Source organism: Pelodiscus sinensis, chromosome 12 (genome assembly GCF_052426305.1).
Source record: "Pelodiscus sinensis isolate ZL-2025 chromosome 12, ASM5242630v1, whole genome shotgun sequence".
In the NCBI taxonomy this organism is placed as follows: Eukaryota; Metazoa; Chordata; order Testudines; family Trionychidae; genus Pelodiscus; species Pelodiscus sinensis.
The window spans coordinates 2578605-2597811 of record NC_143063.1 but is presented as its reverse complement, the minus strand read 5'-3'; the positions used below and the strand labels follow the sequence as shown (position 1 = coordinate 2597811).

General features: G+C 53.2%; 1 pseudogene; it reads left to right on the top strand.

The window, feature by feature from the left end:
* The first annotated feature begins 11121 nt into the window (after nt 1–11121).
* On the top strand, nt 11122–16134 carry LOC149523682 (uncharacterized; annotated as a pseudogene).
* The last annotated feature ends 3073 nt before the right edge of the window (nt 16135–19207 follow it).

The following is a 19207-nucleotide window of genomic DNA, read 5'->3' as shown; positions in this document are numbered from 1 at the left end:
TCATGCTGACCTCCAAGTGCAGAGATTGCTGGAGAATTGTCCCGTCAACATCTTATCCATGGTCTTCCTCGGACAAAGGGACATTCCAATCTGAAACACAGTGTCAGCTAGATAAAGCCTGAGGATCAGAGAAACCGTTCTCTGGACAAGGCCTAACAATTGTTTCTGTAAAAGAAGTGGGCCCTATGCTTCCTCTCTCAGCCAAGGGCCGGCAGCCCCCCTCCAGGACTGGCCCCGGCACATCCCAGCTCCAGGAATGGGGCTATCCTTCATGGCTAGGTCTCTGTATCTCAGCCCGCCCCCAGCCCTCTGATCCCATACGCCGGATCAGCCCAGGTCTGAGCCGTCAGCAAAGCAAAGCACTTTGAAAATGTCCGAGTGCCAGGCAGGCAGGAGTCTGGCAGCAGGAGCAAACTCTCCAGATCCCCGGATCGCTAGCCAGTCTGAGGGGCTGCCGGGTGAGTCTGTAGAGGCAAAATCAACAAGCAGTCCGGGGGCATCTTAGAGATGAAGGGTACGCCTGAACTGCAAGGCTATTTTGGGGTACCTCCAGTATCCCAAAATAGCTACCCTGCGCCCATGGAACGCTTCCACTACTTCGAAATAATTTTTGGAATAATGGACATGCTATTTCAGCATCCCTGTAAACCTCGCTCCACGAGAAATAAGGGATGTCTAGAAGCAGTACTTTATTTTGAAATGTGGTGCCGTATAGACGCGCCAAATTTCGAAACAGCCTATTTCGAAATAAAATCAAACTAAAATATGCAATTTGCGTAGCACAAATGGCCTATCATATTTTGATTTTAGAGCGCAGTCTAGACAGACCCTAACCGATTTATTTGGGCGAAAGCTTTCACGGGTAACGACCACTTTGTCAGATGTACTGCGGCAAAGCAGGTTTTACCCACACATCCTGATGCCCAAACGAATCTGTTCATATATACGGTGCCCCCGAGCTCCTTGTTCATTTGGTTGAGCCCAATTCGGTCAGGGAGGATGTGGCAGCTGATGGGGAGGCATGAATGCCAAGAAAGGGGGAATTGCCTTTGTAATGAGAGAGCCATTCTAAATCTTTCTTCAGTCCTAATTTGATTGTGTGAAATCCGCGAGTGATGTGCAGCGCTGCTGTTGCTCTTGGCAGTCGGGGTTGGAAGTTTTTTTGTGGCAGGCCGGCTACGTTGTAATCTGTTACAGAGTGCCCAGGGAGGTTCAAGTGTTCTCCTTCTGCTTTTTGTAGGTTACCATCTTTGAGATTTGATTTGTGCTCACTTAGCCTTTGGCGCAGAGATGGTCGGGTGTGGCCAATCGCCATGGCCAACTGTACATTTGTGACGTAGTGGGGGTACCTTGCTGGCTGCTATGCTGGGCAGTGGGCTGTGGGTGACCCCCACTGGCTGCTGGCTGCAGCACGGCCCAGCAGGGCCAGGGGTGAGTCATTATGCAAAAAGGGTCTCTCAACCTGTCCAACCAGCTACCCCCCAGGGAGAGAAACAAAGGAAGGTGGAATGCCGCCCCTGGCTGGGAGCAGGGCTGGAAGTGAGTTAGTTCGTTTCTGGCTGGTATCATGGAGGAAACAGCCTAGGGAAAGGGGCTGGGATTTAGGGGCCCAGACTCCCCCATCTCAAGGGGGGCTGAGGCATCCTCGGCCTGCCCTGTAACCAGATGACATCGGTGCTGTGCTGTATCCTGGAGAAGCAATAAACTCCCTCTGTTCTACTGGCTGGTGGAGTCTGTCCATGTCATTACGGGGGGTGCAGGAGACGGGAAAACCCCAACGCGCCGTCACATACATAACTGCCTCTGAGAGATCAGCTGACTGGGGCTTAGCAGCTGTTTCTACGGCGGCAAAGAAATTAGCGCAGCTAAGTCGATACCAAGGGAGGGTTTGTAAGGCTGAAGAGATCCACAAAACTGAACACAAAAGACTATTTCAACCATTGTTCCAAATTAGTCTCTTCCAGGCCCCATAGCTCCGCCCGTGTGTGAAATGGAGACACTTTCACTTTTCACAGTGATGGGTGTCCGTTAGCATTTGGGACCGTGTCCTCAGTGAGCCCAGAACCAAATGTCGGTTTTGCTCCCTTCTGGTTTATTAGCCAACGTTACCTGGGAATATCCATCTTCCTCTCCTCCTCACCAGTGCTCTGTGTTCCCTGTAAGCTGAGCGCTTGGGTGGCCACCCAGGAGAGATTCAGATGCCAACCAGCTGAGGAGCAGCACGCCCACAGCCAGCAGCGTGTGTTTCTCCTGGTGGTGCACATCCACACATGCCTTGGTGCGCAGAACAAAAATTATTCTGTGCATGGGCGGAAAAAAATGAGGGAACGCCGCCAGAGCTCCATGCTAGCACTTCCAAGTTATTAGTGGTTCTTTTTTCAGAGCTAATGAGTCCGATTCGGAAGCAGCCCTAGTTAGGTGGCCTTGGCATGCAGCCCTGTGCACGGGTAGTGTCGGCAAATGGCTCTCGTGCATCGCTATCTAGCAATGGCCTGGCTGCATCCCACAGGGGACCGGCTCTCGGATGAGACACGCTCACACCGCAGCCAGGTGCGTTGGTGTCTCTATCCGGGGGCTGGCAATTCAGGCACTGCCCAGGCCCTCGGCAAACAAAGACCCACCTGGGCTAGCTGGCATGGTGCAGATAGATCCTGGAGCAGATGCCCAGCCAGGGAAATGGATACGTTCCTTATTCATTCACCTTCCGTAATGGGAGATGGGCAGCACATCGGTATCTCACCATAACTCGTCCCGCCAGTCCCCGCCCTCACCCGTGGGCAGGTCTCACACCCGGTTCCACCCTGTTATACAACTTCCCCGAAACCGCGCCACTGTCTGTGCCTCCTACATCCTGCCACTGGGGCGGAGGCTGGCACGGCCTCAGCCGGCTCCAAGTGACACCTCTCTTGGTACTCTGCTGCCCAGGGAAAGGGGGCGTGGCTTTGCAGCCACCTCCCTGGCGCTGCGGTACTCGGACCTCAGTGGTCCAGGAGCCAAATCAGCGATCGAAGTTATCCAGACGAGCCAGAGCCGTGTGGCGGCTGGGTTTCATTTGCTACAGATTCGTTTGTAAAGTGTCTGAGCGAGTGTGTCTGTGTGTGTGCGGGTGTCTCTGTGTGGGTGTATATGTCTGTGTGTGCACGAGTGTCTGTGTACGCGTGTCCATGTGTGAGTGTGTCTGTGTCTGCGCGCGCGTGTGAGTGTGTCTGTGTGCACGTGAGTACGTCTGTGTCCGTGTGAGTGTGTCTGTGTGTGTGCATGTCTGTGTGGGTGCGTGTGTCTCTGTGTGGGTGTATATGTCTGTGTGTGCATGAGTGTCTGTGCACGCGTGTCCATGTGTGAGTGTGTCTGTGTGCATGCGAGTATGTCTGTGTCTGTGTGTGCGTGTGTGTGAGTGTGCGCAAGTGTGTCTGTGTGTGCAAGTGTGTGTGTGTGTGTGTGTCTGTGTGTGTGGGGGTGCCTGTCTCACAGCAAAATGACTGACCAGGCATTATTTTATCAACTGCAATAGGTTAATAACACAGGAAAAGCATCCTGATTGGTGAGTCACTCGGATGGATTAACAGCTACACTGCAGGGTGGTTTAATATCAGGAAATGCATGTGGCTGGCAAACCTTGGAGCTAGTTGGAGCCTGTAAGCACCTGTCTGTTCTTCGGTTCCGGGGCCGAAGGTGGCGGCTGCAGCGTGTTCTGAACCTCGTTCGTAATGAGGTGTGACTGCACTGGAGGAGAGGGTCACAATTCAAAATGATCCGCACAGACTGGAGAAATGGGCTGAGGTCAACAGGGTGAAGTTGAATAAGGACAACTGCAAAGTGCACCACTTAGGAAGGAACAATCCGCATCTTGCACACAGAATAGGCAGCGACTGTCTAGGAAGGAGTTCTGCAGAAAGGGATCTAGGGATCAGAGTAGACCACAAGCTAAATATGAGTCAGCAGTGTGATGCTGTTGCCAAAAACATGATTCCGGGCTGCATGGACAGGCGTGTTGTGAGCCAGACACGAGAAGTCGTTCTTCCGCTCTACTCTGCACTGGTTAGGCCTCAGTTGGAGGATTGTGTCCAGTTCTGGGCACCGCATTTCAAGAAAGATGTGGAGAAATGGGAGAGGGTCCAGAGAAGAGCAACAAGAATGAAGAAAAGCCTAGAAAACATGAGCGATGAGGGAAGACTGAAAGAATTGGGCTTGTGTAGTTTGGAAAGGAGAAGACTGAGGGGGACATGAGAGCAGTTTTCAAGTATCTAAAAGGGGACCACAAGGAGAAGGGAGAAAAATTGTTCCCCGTGGCCTCTGAGGACAGGACAAGAAGCAAGGGGCTTAAACTGCAGCAAGGGAGGTTCAGGTTGGACGTTAGGAAAAACTTCCTGCCTGTCAGGGGGGTCAAACGCTGGAAGAAGTTGCCTGGGGAGGTTGTGGAGTCTCCATCCCTGGAGATACTGAGGAGCAGGTTGGACAGATGCCTGCCAGGGATGGTCAGACGGTGCTTGGTCCTGTCGTGGGGGCAGGGGACTGGACTCAACAACCTCACGAGGTCCCTTCCAGTTCTAGGATTCTCCCCCTGGGCATGAGCCCCCCGCCCCGTCCCTGGCGCTGGAATTCTCTGCATTGCGCCAGAGCAGGGCTCCGGCTGCCCCCCGCCCCCGGGGGATCCCAGCTGGCTTGGCGAGAGGCCGGATACAACCCCCAGCATCCTTTGCGCCTGCTCCACATTCCTGCTCTTGGCACACATGCCCCGAGCGCGGTGCGGGCTGGCACGTTCCACTCGGCGGCTATTCCTCGAATTAGGGTTCGGCCGCACCAGCCAGTTCCTCTGCGAATTGCATCAGCCTGCCTGGCCCCTCCCGAGCAAGGTGGAATCTGTTACAACACGCTGGGCCTTGCTGCCGTGGCCCGCCCGGTACATCCTGACCCCAGCCTCTGCGCTTCCCCGCCTTGCTGCCCGGCCTCGGCGTGTGGCTCTCCCAAGCCCGTGGCTCGTTTCCAGAGGCCCTGGCCTGCGGGGGAGAGGCTTGGTCTCCCCACCCGGCCCCCACGGGCGCTAACCTCCTCTGAGGTGAAACTCCCTTCCTGCACTTGCAGACGCTCCCCAGGCCGGCTGGCCAGCTCCAGAGCCCGGGCCCAGCTGTCCTTTTGACAGAACGGCCGTTAACCTGGGCTCAGGGCCCAGCCCACGGCATCGACCCTTCCCTGAGTGCCCCGCTGCTCGGGAGGGTCCCTGCAGCTGAGACAGGGGGGCTGAGGCCTGGCCTCTCACCTCAGGCGTGTTCCCTTTCCCTCGAAGAATCCCGTACACAGCAGGGCTCGGCCAGGTTGGGAAACTTGTTCTCCGTCTGACTGGAGTGGAGCCAGCTGCCTCGTGCGTCCCGGCCGCCTTCCTCCAGCCTGGCCCCTCTCCTTGGTCTGTGGCCTGGGCACCCCATGTCACCCCGGCCCGGGGTCAGGCAGTCATCTTGGAGGGAGAGGCCACTCCAAGGTTTTGGGAAGCATTCAAGGGCTGCACTTTTCTGGGGGGGTGTCTGGGATGGAGGTTCGGTGCAGAACAAGGGAGCTGGGGGGCAGGAGAGGGGGTGGAGTCTGGGAGGGAGTTTGGGTGAGGAGGGGGTTGTGACTCGGGGCAGAGGTTTGGGGTGCAGGGTCCGAGGATTCTGGCCTGGAGAAGGGGCACAGGAGGGGGTGCAGGGTCTAAGAGGGAGTTGTGACCTGGGACGGGGATAGGGAGGTGCAGATCTGGGTGGTGGACTCGGGCTGGCAGTTGGGGTACGGGAGGGGCTGGGGCGCCAGGTGGGAGGCGCTTAACTAGGCGGCTCCCGGCCAGCGGCCCCGCAGGCTGGCGCCCTGACTGCCACAGCCCCAGGCAACCCAAAGCAGCCAGCCAGGTTCTGCGAGCCGCATCCAAAGGCTTGGCAGGCCGGATCCAGCTCCCGGGCCGTATTTTGCCCGCCCCAGGTTAATTTCTCTCGTGGTTTCAAGTTTACACCCTCTTGCCAGCCTGGGGATGTCGCCCTTCGGCTTCCAGCCACTGCCGTGGTCGGGCTGTCCGACCGGAGAGCCCGCTAACAACGCTGGGGCCCCCACGTGGCTACATACAGACCGTGGCCCGCTCAGCCTGTCACCCCCTCGGCGGTTAGCTGCACAGATCGGCCTGTGCGACGGACCCCACGTCCCCCAGTTCCTGCTGCCTGCGTTCAGACCCCCTCCCGTTCACCGACACGCTGGGCGTGTGGCCCTCAGCCCCGCACACGGGATCGCAGCCGGGCCAAGGACAGACAGTGACCCGCTGCTGCTTCTGCGCACGCTTCCCTGGCTCTGACATTAGCTCTTCGATTACCCGTACGGTCCCTGGACAGGCTCCCGCATGGTCACCGGGCTGGCCCGTCACCGAGGGTCAGCGTCATTCCTCGCGCTCCTGCTCGAAGGTGGGGAGGTCGGAGCACTTCCAAGCTGCCCTCTCCTGCAGCATGCCCCTACCCCCACTTTCATGTCCCCCACTTGTTGAGCGAGCCCCAGGGATTGCTGGGCGCTGCAGGGATCTGTAGCTTAGGTCCCAGGGGCGATGGGGCAGAAAGAACAGAGAAGCCATAAAGCACACGCCGGGGAGAAAGACGGAAGCAACCAGCGTGACCAGGAAAGTTATTTATTGTCAGGTAAACAAAAGAGAATGGGAAATCGAGCTTCGGTTTGATTACAGACATCAGCTCAGGTTAATAGGGAGCAGGGTTAAAAGAACCCAAAAGACATTTTTCTTCATGCAGCACGGAGTCAACCCATGGAACTCCTCGCCGGAGGATGTGGTGAAGAGAAGAACTTTAGCATGGTTGAAAAAAGAGCTGGATAGATTCATGGAGGGAGGGTCCATCAATGGCTGTTAGCCAGGCTGGGCAGGGATGTGTCCCTAGCCTCTGTGTGTCACGTGATGGTCCCATTCTGTTTGCTCCCCCTGGGGCACCTGGCATTGGCCACTGCGGGCAAACGGCCCTGCCCAGGCAGGCTGACCCCCTGCATGGCTGAACTCGCCTCCGGCAGCTCTCAGCACCTGCCTGGGGCGGCCACAATCGTCCCTTTGCGCCGTGAGGGTGAGCGCTCTCCAGCTGGCTCACGGGCCACGTCGGGAGCGGTCGTGGTTACAGCATCAGTGGCCTCTGGGCTTTGTTAATGTCTTCCACTGGCCACTGGCCAGTCACTGGAACGGTCCAGCTGCCGCTCTGGCAGATCCGGGCCATCCGCCCATCTCTGCTCTCTCTGTGGCACCGGCCCGGCAGGCACCAGGCGCTTGGCAAAGCCGGACACTGTGGGGCCTTCTTCTCGGCCCCGCTCCAAGGTCCTGCCGCCTGTGGGCCCTGGCTCCGGCCAATGGCCATGGGCCCCCAACTTGGCTATGCACTCGCCTGTCGGCTTCCGGCCTCCTCCTGGGGATGGGACGGGGAAGTGGCAGCCATAGTGCAGCTGACTTTCGACCTGCTGCCTAGATTCCAGAGCCAGAAGGGACCCCTGTGAGCCTAGCACTGGAGGGGCCCTCGAGAGGCAGCGAGTCCGGTCCCCTGCCCTCGCGGCAGGACCGAGCATCATCTAGACCAGTGGTCCACGAGATCCCTTTTTGAATGTAAGTGCAATCCGAGATCTTCCCCTGGCCCCGCCTCCTCTGTGCTCCTGTGAGGCCCCGCCCCTGCTCACTCCATCCTCCCTCTCTCCCCCACCCTCACTCACGTTCACCAGGCTGGGGCAGCAGGTTGGGGTTCAGGCCCTTGTCTTGGATTAAGGGATCTGGGTGGGAGAGGGGCTCTGAGCTGAGCCTGGGGCAGGCAGTGGAGGTGCCGGAGGGGGATTCTAGGCCCAGGTTCTGGGAGGAGGTTTGGATGCAGGGGTGCCCCGGACCAGGGAAGGGGCTTGGGGTGCAGGAGGGGGGTCATGACTGGGGTAGGTTTCAGGACGTGGGCTCCAGCTGGGCACCACTTACCTCAGGTGGCTCCTGGGCGGTGGCGCAGTGGGACTAAAGCGGGCTCACCCCTGCCCTGGCCCTGCACCGCTCCCAAAAACAGCCAGTGAACTTCCTCCCACGTCCTGCTGGGCCCCCTCTCTGCTCTGTGGAGAAAGGATACAGGGTGGGAGAGGAGGCACCTTGACATCGGCACCCCCCCTCTCCCTCCCCTGCCCTGCACAACAAGCAGGAGCGGGAGGAGGCAGCTCCCAGGCAAAGGGCAGGAGATGTGCAGCAGTGGAGGGAGGGGCAGGTGACGTGCTGAACCTGACCAAACCAGGCAGGATCACCTGTCAGAGGCTCCAAGATCTTCCAGGCCATCCCGATCGACTGGTTGGTGACCACTGGTCTGACCATCCCTGGCAGGTGTCTGTCCAACTCGCTCTTCAATATCTCCAGGGATGGAGACCCCACAACCTCCCCAGGCAACTTCTTCCAGTGTGTATCCACCCGGACAGGCAGGAAGTTTTTCCTAATGTCCAGCCTAACCCTCCCTTGCTGCAGTTTAAGCCCCTTGCTGCTTGGCCTGTCCTCAGAGGCCAAAGAGAACAATTTTCCCCCTCCTCCCTCTGACACCCTTTTAGGTATTTGAAAACCAACATCATGTCCCCCCTCCGTCTTCTCCTTTCCAAACTAAACACGCCCAACTCTTTCAGCCTTCGCTCATCAGTTGTTCTCTAGACCTTGGATCATTTTTGTTGCTCTTCTCTGGACCCTCTCCCATTTCTCCACCTCTTTCTTGAAATGCGGTGCCCAGAACTGGACACAAGACTTCAGATGAGGCCTAATCAGTGTGGTGTAGAGCGGAAGAATGACTTCTCGGGTCTTGCTCACCACACCTCTGTTAACATTTGCTCTTTTTGGCAACAGTGTCACACTGCTGACTCATAGTTAGCTTGGGGTCCACTCTGACCCCTAGATCCCTTTCTGCAGGACTTCTTCTTAGACAGTCGCTTCCCACTCTGAGAGAGAGACACGGATTGTTCCTTCCTAAGTGGTGCACTTTGCATTTGTCCTTATTCAGCTTCACCCTATTGACCTCAGCCCATTTCTCCAGCTCATTTGGAATTTTGACCCTATCCTCCAATGCACACGCAAGCCCTCCGAGCTGGGTGATATCTGCAAACTTAATAAGCGTCCTCTCTCTGCCATCGTCTAAATCGTTGATGAAGATATTGAAGAGGACCGGTCCCAAAACAGACCCCTGCAGAGCTCCCCTTGTTCTGCCCTTCCAGCACAACCGTTAATAATGACTCTCCAAGCCAGTTCTGCACCCACCTTACAGCAGCACCGTCTAGGTTGTAAGTGCCTAGGTCTGACCCCTGCATGAGGCAGACCCTAGCTCTGTAATTCTTCTGGCAGCTCTTTTAGAGAGACTCCCAAAAGATGGATTGAATGGGTGTGACGTAGTGGGGGGGAACTTGCTGGTTTCTATGGGTCTGTGGTAACCCCCACTGGCTGCCGCCGGTACCACAGCCCAGAAGGACAGGGATGGGTCATTATGCAAAGGGATCTCTCAACCGGTCCGACCAGCTACCCCCATGGAGAGGAACATAGGAAGGTGGATGCTGCCCTGTCTGGGGGGCAGGGCTGGAGGAGAGTGAGTTAGTTTCTGTCTGGGAGCATGGAGGAAGCAGCCTCAGCAACAGGCTGGGGGGTTTAGAAGCCGAGACCCCTGCCCCATATCAAGGGGGGCTGAGGCATCCTAGGCCTGCCCTGTAACCTGGTGACATCTGTGCTGTGCTGTATACTGCAGAAGCAATAAACCATCTCTATGCTACTGGCTGGCGGAGTCTGTTCGTGCCATTTCGGGGGTGCAGGAGGCGGGGGACCCCAATGCGCCGTCACAGTGGGGACAGCGTTTTGGAGGAGGAGTGGGGCCTCAAGGAAGGGGCGGAGCAGAGGGCGGAGCCACGGCCTTTTGTAAAGTGAAGAACAAGTCGGCCACTTGCACGTTCAGGAGCAACATGAGGGAGGCAAGGCGGAATTCCCGCCCTGGAATTTGGTCCGCAGCGTGAGGGGCACACCCTGGCTCTGGCAGGCAGTAAACAGGTCTGCGGGTTACGTCACCTCTTGCAGAACAGCACACCCCATGCGGCTCCAGGGACAATGGTGCTGACGTCACGGCCAGGCCCCGCCTGGCAGTTACATAATGGGAAGCGCTCAGCAGCACTCGGTCCCCACGGCGCCCCTCACCAGCTCCCGTTCGGATCACCAGGCCAGCCGGCTCGGCCTGAGGGTCGCCCTGGGCCCGTTCCATCGCCGGCGTCACCCACAGAGGAAAGGCCGCGGGGCAAGAGAGGCTCTGGGAGACACCAGAGCCAGCCTGGGGCAACTCGGCTGCAGGGAACTGTCTCGCTGGTGCCCAAGGAGGGGGGGATACGGGCCCCTCCCCCAGGGGACGTCCACACAGCAGCATCACTGACGAAACTCCGAAATAACTAAGTGTGCGTCCACACGGCAAGCTGCTCTCTCCACATACCGGCCAGCTGGAGGACTGCTAACTCCGGCTCCCAGCACAGGGAGGACGTGGCTTAATTCGGCTGTAGCGCGCTGTGTGGATGGGCCCCCAGAGCTGGGCCGGGTCTGTGGCACCCTCAGGAGGAATGCCACCGTTTGCCCGTCCCCTCCCAGAGCGGAGTGGCGCTCAGCCGCCCGTTGTTCCAGCGGGGGCTCACAGTGACACCTGCAAGCCGCATGTCGCCTCTGGGCTTTGGTGACCACAGCGAAGGAAACAGCCACAGGAGCCCTGCCCATCTCGGCTGTGGCGTGTCCTCCCCTCCCCGTGTGGCAGGAACCCGCCCTCCTTCCGTGGCCACGATGGGACACGATGGTCCGGAGCCCTCCAGCCACCGCCTCTCTCTGCAGCCTGGGCCCAGCCGGGGCCTCTCTGCAGAGTCGTTTCCTGTTGCACTGAGGGGTGCAGGTAATGTGGGGTTCTCCCGTGTCCCCACTTGACTGGGCACAGCTGACCAAGAACTTTCCACCCCGTCATCACCCCTGCCGCCCCCTGGCCACCTCCCCCTCCCTCGCCTCCCTTCAGTGGCCAGGCGGGACACTAGCGCAGGGAAGAGGGGCCTTCCCCAGAGGTTGGGGGTAAGAGGGCTGTATCCAGGCCAGCCAATGGGTCCTCTCCCTAGGACATGTGGAACTGCTGTCTGCTAGTGGTCAGACCAGGCAAACACAAGGGGAACCCTGAGCAGTTTGAAAACGAGGGGCAGGCCGGGGGCACCGTAGAGGCTAACAAATACAGGCTCAAGTCTCTGTTTTAATCATTGAAATGTTTAGCTTTGTATTGAGTCCTTTTACATGGAAACTTAGTATTACGTCTTGGTAGAATACAAAGGGAAGGTGCCAGGGTTGGTATTAGTGTGGTATGTCCTGTGGTTGTTGGTAAGAATCATCCTGAGGTTAGGTGGTTGTCTATAGGAGATTTAAAAGTAGCCATTGTGCTATAAAGGAATTTCACCAGCCAACTACAGAGAGCGAGTTCACAACTGGAATTCATCCACAGATCTGAGACCGTTCTCCTGGGCTTCACTAAAGACACTAACTGGTTAACGCACTACAAAGCCAATTTCCCCTGCCTTTGATATTTGCGTTTTCGCATCAAAAGCTATGAATGGGACATATCCAGCCTGACTTTTAGCACCACTGAGCACGTCCACTCAGGGTGAATTGCTCAAACTCAGGTGCCTTACAACCCCTGACTGGAGACTGTTCCCAAATAGGCTACACACCAGTCACACCAAGCGCTTCAGCTGCCAATCTGGCCACCAGGAAGCCTCACAAGCAAAATCCCTCAGGCACCCCAGCTCTCCCTGTGCCACAATCAGCCCCGGGCCTAACACAGGTGAGGGGTTATAGAACCCCATCTCACCTCCCCCGAACGGGTCTTTCCAGTCCCAAAGAACCAGCCACAGATCCCCAGTCAATTTACACTTTGTATCTTATCCACAAGGGCACTCTGGGCCAATCCTTTAGAATCTACAAGGTTTATTAATGAAAGAAAGAAAAGCCATGAGAGGGAGGTTGTTAAGGAGAATACATGACATGCATCGACTCACCCAGTTCTCGATGCAGGCTCTTAGCAGAGATGTTACAAACTGCTAGCTTAAAAGCAGGGCTTTGGAGCAGAGCCCGGAGCTGGAGCGCAGAGCAGTGGAGCTGCGAGTTTTTACCCAGAGCTTGAGCGGAGCCAGGGCACACAAAATCTTGACTGCTCCACTGCTCCAGGTTTTTTTTTTTCATTTTCAATCCAAAATGAATGATATTTTAGCAAGAAAGTCCTAAAGGTGCCAAAAAGTTTCCAATTGTATAACAATTAATATTAACATCTCCTTGACCACTTTACGTAACATGTCACAGTTATTCTCACTTTGGCCGAAATCAAGATTTGATGTACAGATACAAAATTACAAAGTTTTTTTGGAGATATGTTTTATTAAAGAATCAGATAATTATCAGACATCCGGCAACAGTGCAGACTGCTCCCACCCTTGTGCCAAGGTTAGGGAGTACGTACTTGCGTAGATTAGTTAGATAAGTATGTGTTTATTTTCAACCTTGTAACGTGTAGCCTCATTACTTCCCAACAATTAATGTTGTAGAACAGCGATAGCACGTACTAACACTACGGCACATACCAAATTTCACTGATATATCTATATTAAAGAGTTTTTGAGATATTAATTAAAAACTTGGAAAATATTTCAAATATTTTTACCGCAAAATTACATAAGAAAAACTAACTTGCAATTTATAAATAAAAATGTATATTAATTATGTATATTAAAAATACTTCTTACTTCATTAAAACTGCAAGAACCATGTTAAAATATTAAAATATACTTTAATAATAATTTTGTGTAAAAAGAAAATGTGATCATTTTTGTCTGGAAAATCCAAAATAAATTCAAAGTACCTTAAGTGGTTAAGATATCACAAGCAGGTACATTATAAAAAAATGTAATGCTTTTGTTCATTGCTTTTCAAAGATCATAACAAGAAACATTCGGATGCGGTAGCAGCACAAGAAGATTTGGCCATGGCTTCAACAAAAAAATCAAATCTGCCCACCATGATTGAGAGCCGATTTACAGAAAAGGGTTTCAACGACATCTTTACTTTAGAATTTGAAAAGCCCAAATTTGGGCTTTTGGGAAAAGCAAAGAAGAAAGTAGCAACGTGCAAGGTAAAAAAGGAAGTGAATGGTGAGCTCAAACCACGTAGCTTCAAGACAAGTGAAGCAAGTGCCGTGAAAAGTTTCAACCTTTGGCGGCATGTAAAATGTAACTATCCTGAAAACTAAGCAGCTCTGGTTACAAAAAAGGACCAGGAAGATGAGGCAAAACAGAAAGTTGACGCGGCTAAACGACGTTCACCTGTCTTTTTGAAAACTCCTGAAGAAAAGATTTTTTGCGGAGCTTCATCTGAAAAGAAACCCAAAATTGAGCAAACAAAATTTGACTCATATTTGAAGTCCTCAAAGGTTACAGTCACCATGGATGCCAATACTTTCCATGAAGGGCTGATGGAAATGGTTTGCTTGAGTTCAACACCACTCACTATCTTCAGGCTAAAGAACAAAGAATTCCAAAAAATTGCAGGTGAAATGGGTCGGCAGCTTGGCGTTTTGATGGGGCACGATATGGTTCGTCATTTAGTTGTCAGCACAGCTGAGTCTGGTCGCGAAGAACTCAAGAAAGCTTTGGAGCAAAAATTGTGCAATCTGAAAATGGATGTGGCTACCCGTGGAAACAGAAGTTTCCTTGCAATCAATGCTCAGTACTACATAAGAACATAAGAACAGCCGTACTGGGTCAGACCAAAAGTCCGTCTAGCCCAGTAGCCTGTCTGCCGACAGTGGCCAGCACCAGGTGCCCCAGAGGGGGTGGACTGAAGACAATGATCAAGAGATTTGTCTTCTACCATCCATCTCCAGCCTCTGACAAACAGAGGCCAGGGACACCACTTCTATCCCCTGGCTAGTAGCCTTTTATGGACCTAACCTCCATGAAATTATCTAGCTTCTCTTTAAACTCTGTTATAGCCCCAGCCTTCACAGCCTCCTCTGGCAAGGAGTTCCACAGGTTGACTATGCACTGTGTGAAGAAGAACTTTCTTTTATTAGTTTTAAACCTGCTACCCATTAATTTAATTTGGTGTCCTCTAGTTCTTCTATTATGGGAACTAATAAATAACTTTTCTTTATCAGCCCTCTCCACACCACTCATGATTTTATAGACCTCTATCGTTTCCCCCTTCAGTCTCCTCTTTTCTAAACTGAAAAGTCCCAGTCGCTTTAACCTCTCTTCATATGGGACCCGTTCAAAACCCATAATCATTTTAGTTGCCCTTTTCTGAACCTTTTCCAAGGCCAAAATATCTTTTTTTGAGGTGATATTCTACGAAGAAGGAAAAGATAAAGCTGTGGTAAAAACCTTGGACATAACTGAAACTGAAGGGTGTCACAGTTCTTCCTGTGTGAAAAGTCAAGTAAAAGCTATTTTAGAAAAATTTGGGAACAGTGAAATGCAAGTGCTGAGCATCTGCATTGACAATGCAGCAAACATGACGGCTGCCATCAAAAATGTCAGCAAGGACAATGAAACCATTTCTATCTCTGAGAACAGGGATGTGGACAGAACTGAAGCTATTTTGTCTGATGAAAGAACTAAGGGAATGGATGAAATCGAGCTCAACATGGATGCTGTTGCACAATGGGTTAATGACCCTAGCCTCATACTTCCAACATGGCTTCATGAGGACGACTCAAAAGTCCAACTGCTGAGGTGAGGTATTCACACTCTTCAGTTGGCAATCTGGGATGGACTGAACAAAGCACATGTGAAGAAATTTCTGGCAAAAATTTGACAAGTTGTTGTCAAACTACGAACCCCAAGTATTCAAAGTGTTCTGCTTGATCTACATGGGGTAACTCAATCATTGGATACTGGGACTCGCTGGGGTTCAACATTTGCGATGAATGATCGGCTTCTCCTTTTTCAATCTTACTGTGAACAAGCAGCTGCTGCTGGAACAAGAGAACTCAAGTTAACAAAAGCTGAATGGGACAAAGTGAAGAACCTGTGAGATGTCTTGGCAAAGTCAAACCAAACAACCATGAATCTTCAAGCGGTCCATGTAACTCCGGGAGTTTTAATAAAGGAATGGCGAAAACTGTCAACATTCTTGCAAGAAAATGGTGGACAAATTGCAGAAGGAATTCTATCCTCCACGCAGAAACATGAAGAGAAGCTTTTTGACAATATTCATTTGCTTTCTGGAGTTTATGTTGACCCACAGTATCGGATTCTTCTTACCTCAAGGGAAATACCAAAGGCAAAGGAAGAGCTCCTTGATACTGCTCAACGACTCAAAAAACAAAATCTATTGCTACATTTGAACTCGGCGAAAGAGGTTGAAGAAAACGAAACTCAACAAAAGGAGTCATCAGTTGAATTTGTGGTTTCGGAAAGTTCACATCCTTCAGAAATAGCAGGCTGTTCTCAAACTTCCATCTCCATTCTGAACTTGTTCGAGCGTCCATCCCTGAGACGTCTTCAACCATCACAGGGAAATGACGATAATTCAAGCACCAATTCTTCAGAAGATGATGACTTTGAAAAGGAATTGGATAAACAAGAAAGACACTGGCGAGTTTCTGTGATTCATAATTGTAATGAAGCATTATTCGAGAGAAACTTTCGGGAAGATTGAGAGGCGATGGAGTCTATTGGTAGGCTAAAAGTTAAGTCTGTTTTTTGAGGCCATTCACAGCTACCCACACCGCATTCAGGCTGCCTGTGGAATTGCTTCGAGCATGCCAACAACTCAAGCTAGTGTAGAGCGACTGTTTTCGGCTTTAAAGTTAATTTTAAGTGATCTGCGGCAGACTATGAAAGACGACTTGATTGCTGCAATAATTTTTTACAGATTGAATTATGAATGATTCACGTTTGTATCATTGTTGATGATGTTTAAATTGTTTTAAAACTCTGAATAAAAATGTTTTTTCAAAATTACAGTATGCACTTTTTTATTTCGTTAAAAATTAATTTGAGTCGGATCACGGAGCGGAGCTGGAGCTGGAGCAGTCACTATTGGTGCTGGAGTGGAGCTGGAGTGGAGCAATTCAAAAATTTGATTGCTCCAAATCTCTGCTTAAAAGTCTCTGGTGTACATCCTATGTCAGGATGGGTCCATGGTTCTTCCCGGCTCTGTTCCTCGCAAGGCTGCATCTGGAATCAGTAGCAGAATTGAAGGCCAGATGGAGTTTGCCTCGTGGCATTTTATATCCATCCCTGGTCTCTTCCAAGCTGTAGCAGGTCACATGGCCCAGTGACCTATCCCTGTGTCCCGTGTCAGCAGCCATGGTATTGGCTGGTTTGCAGGTTCCAGACGCCTTCCTTGGGTGTGTCTTGGGCACCTTGAGAGCCATTGTCCCTGGAGCCTCGCTAATTAGCATAGTCATTGACTGGACAGTCCTTCCTTACAGCCGGCAGTTCAGGCTCACTGCTCCGTCTCAGACAGAGGACACTCACCGCATCAGCACGGAGTCCATATTCAGAACTCCACAGACACGTCATACACGTACATGACTAGTGTGACGTAGTGGGGCTACCTTGCTGGTTTCTATGCTGGGGCTGCGGTAACCCCGACTGGCTGCTGTCTGTAGCACGGCCCAGCAGGGCAGGGGGTGAGTCCTTATGCAAAGAGGGTCTCTCAACCTGTCTGACCAGCTACCCCCCAAGGAGAGAAACAAAGGAAGAGGGAATACCGCCCCTGGCTGGGGGCAGGGCTGGAGGAGAGTGAGTTAGTCTCGGGCTGGTATCATGGAGGAAGCAGCCTAGGCAACAAGCTGGGATTTAGGAGCCCAGACTCCCCCATATCAAGGGGGGCTCAGGCATCCTAGGCCTGCCCTGTAACCAGATGACTCCCTCTATTCAACTGGCTGGTGGAGTCTGTCCGTGCCATTACGGGGGTGCAGGAGGCGGAAAACCCCAACGCGTTGTCACAACTAGCATCTACAGAATCAGTAGAACACAAGCTTTCATTTGACACCTCACGTGGCCCCCTTTGCACAGACTTTGGGGCAAACCCCCCCTCCCTCCCGTGGGCGCAGCAATGCTCTGGCTGCGCCCCTTAAACTCCAGGAACCTAACAACAGGGAACTGCTTTTTGCGGCTATATAATCTTGGATTCTGTTCTTTCCACTCCAGCTCATCTGAGGAGGTGGGTTTTGCCCCCCAAAGCTCGTGAGCCTTGTATTTGTTAGCCTCTACGGTGCCCCCGGCCTGCCCCTTGTTTTCAAACTGCTCAGGGTTCCCCTTGTGTTTGCCTGGTCTGACCACTAGCAGACAGCAGTTCCACGTGTCCTAGGGAGAGGACCCATTGGCTGGCCTGGATACAGCCCTCTTACCCCCAACCCCTGGGGAAGGCCCCTCTTCCCTGCGCTAGTGTCCCGCCTGGCCACTGAAGGGAGGCGAGGGAGGGGGAGGTGGCCAGGGGACGGCAGGGGAGATGACGGGGTGAAAAGTTCTTGGTCAGCTGTGCGCTGGCCTGTCCCCATTCAAGTGGGGACACGGGAGAACCCCACATTACCTGCACCCCTCAGTGCAACAGGAAACAACTCTGCAGAGAGGCCCCGGCTGCACCCAGGCTGCGGAGGGAGGCGGCGGCTGGAGGGCTCCGGACCATCGTGTCCCATCCTGGCCACGTCAGTGATGCCGCTGTGTGGACGTCCCCTGGGGGAGGGGCCCGTATCCCCCCCTCCTTGGGCACCAGCAAGACAGTTCCCTGCAGCCGAGTTGCCCCGGGCTGGCTCTGGTGTCTCCCAGAGCCTCTCTTGCCCCACGGCCTTTCCTCTGTGGGTGACGCCGGCGATGGAACGGGCCCAGGGCGACCCTCAGGCCGAGCCGGCTGGCCTGGTGATTCGAACGGGAGCTGGTGAGGGGCGCCGTGGGGACCGAGTGCTGCTGAGCGCTTCCCATTATGTAACTGCCAGGCGGGGCCTGGCCGTGGCGTCAGCACCATTGTCCCTGGAGCCGCATGGGGTGTGCTGTTCTGCAAGAGGTGACGTAACCCGCAGACCTGTTTACTGCCTGCCGGAGCCAGGGTGTGCCCCTCACGCTGCGGACCAAATTCCAGGGCGGGAATTCCGCCTTGCCTCCCTCATGTTGCTCCTGAACGTGCAAGTGGCCGACTTGTTCTTCACTTTACAAAAGGCCATGGCTCCGCCCTCTGCTCCGCCCCTTCCTTGAGGCCCCACTCACTCCATCTTTTGGGAACAGTGATAGAAATGTAGCCGTGTTAGTCTGGTGTAGCTGAAGCAAAATGCAGGACTATGGAGCACTTTAAAGACTAACAAGATGGTTTATTAGATGATGAGCTTTCGTGGGCCAGACCCACTTCCTCAGATCAAATAGTGGAAGAAAATAGTCACAACCACATATACCAAAGGATACAATTTTAAAAAATGAACACGTATGAAAAGGACAAATCACATTTCAGAACAGAAGGGGAATGCGGAGGGGGAGGGGGGGGGAAGGTAGATGTCTGTGAGCTAATGGTATTAGAGGTGATAATTGGGGAAGCTATCTTGGTAACGGGTAAGATAACTAGAGTGTTTGTTGAGACCCACTTGTAAAGTGTCAAATTTTAGCATGAATGACAGTTCAGAGGATTCCCTTTCAAGTGCAGGTTAAAAAGGTCTTTGAAGCAGGATGCAGGTAGTTAAGTCGTTGAGACAATGTCCTTTCTGGTTGAAATGGCAAGATCCTTTTCTTTGTGATCCTGTCTGATATCTGTTTTGTGGGCATTGATCCTTTGGCGAAGTGTCTGAGATGTTTGTCCAATGTACGTAGCAGACGGACACTTTCGGCACATGATAGCATAAATTATATTTCTGGATGCGCAGGAATATGTGTTCTTGATCTTATAACTCACTTGGTTGGGTCCAATAATGGTATCAGCAGAGTGAATATGTGGCTCCACCCCTCTCCCTCAGAGTCTACAGCCCCATTGCTAAGCGGGGGAGTGGAAGGAAAGAGGCTGAGGCCCATCAACAGGACTGAAGCAGTCATGAGCAAGCCATGCCCGGGAGCCATTCTCCTGTCCATTGCTGGTGCTGTGTTGCTTCAGGCACGCTGAAATGCAGTCACCTCTAGGGTGGGCTGGACAGCTGTTTAACACCCTGTGATGGCGCGTCGGGGGTCCCCCGTCTCC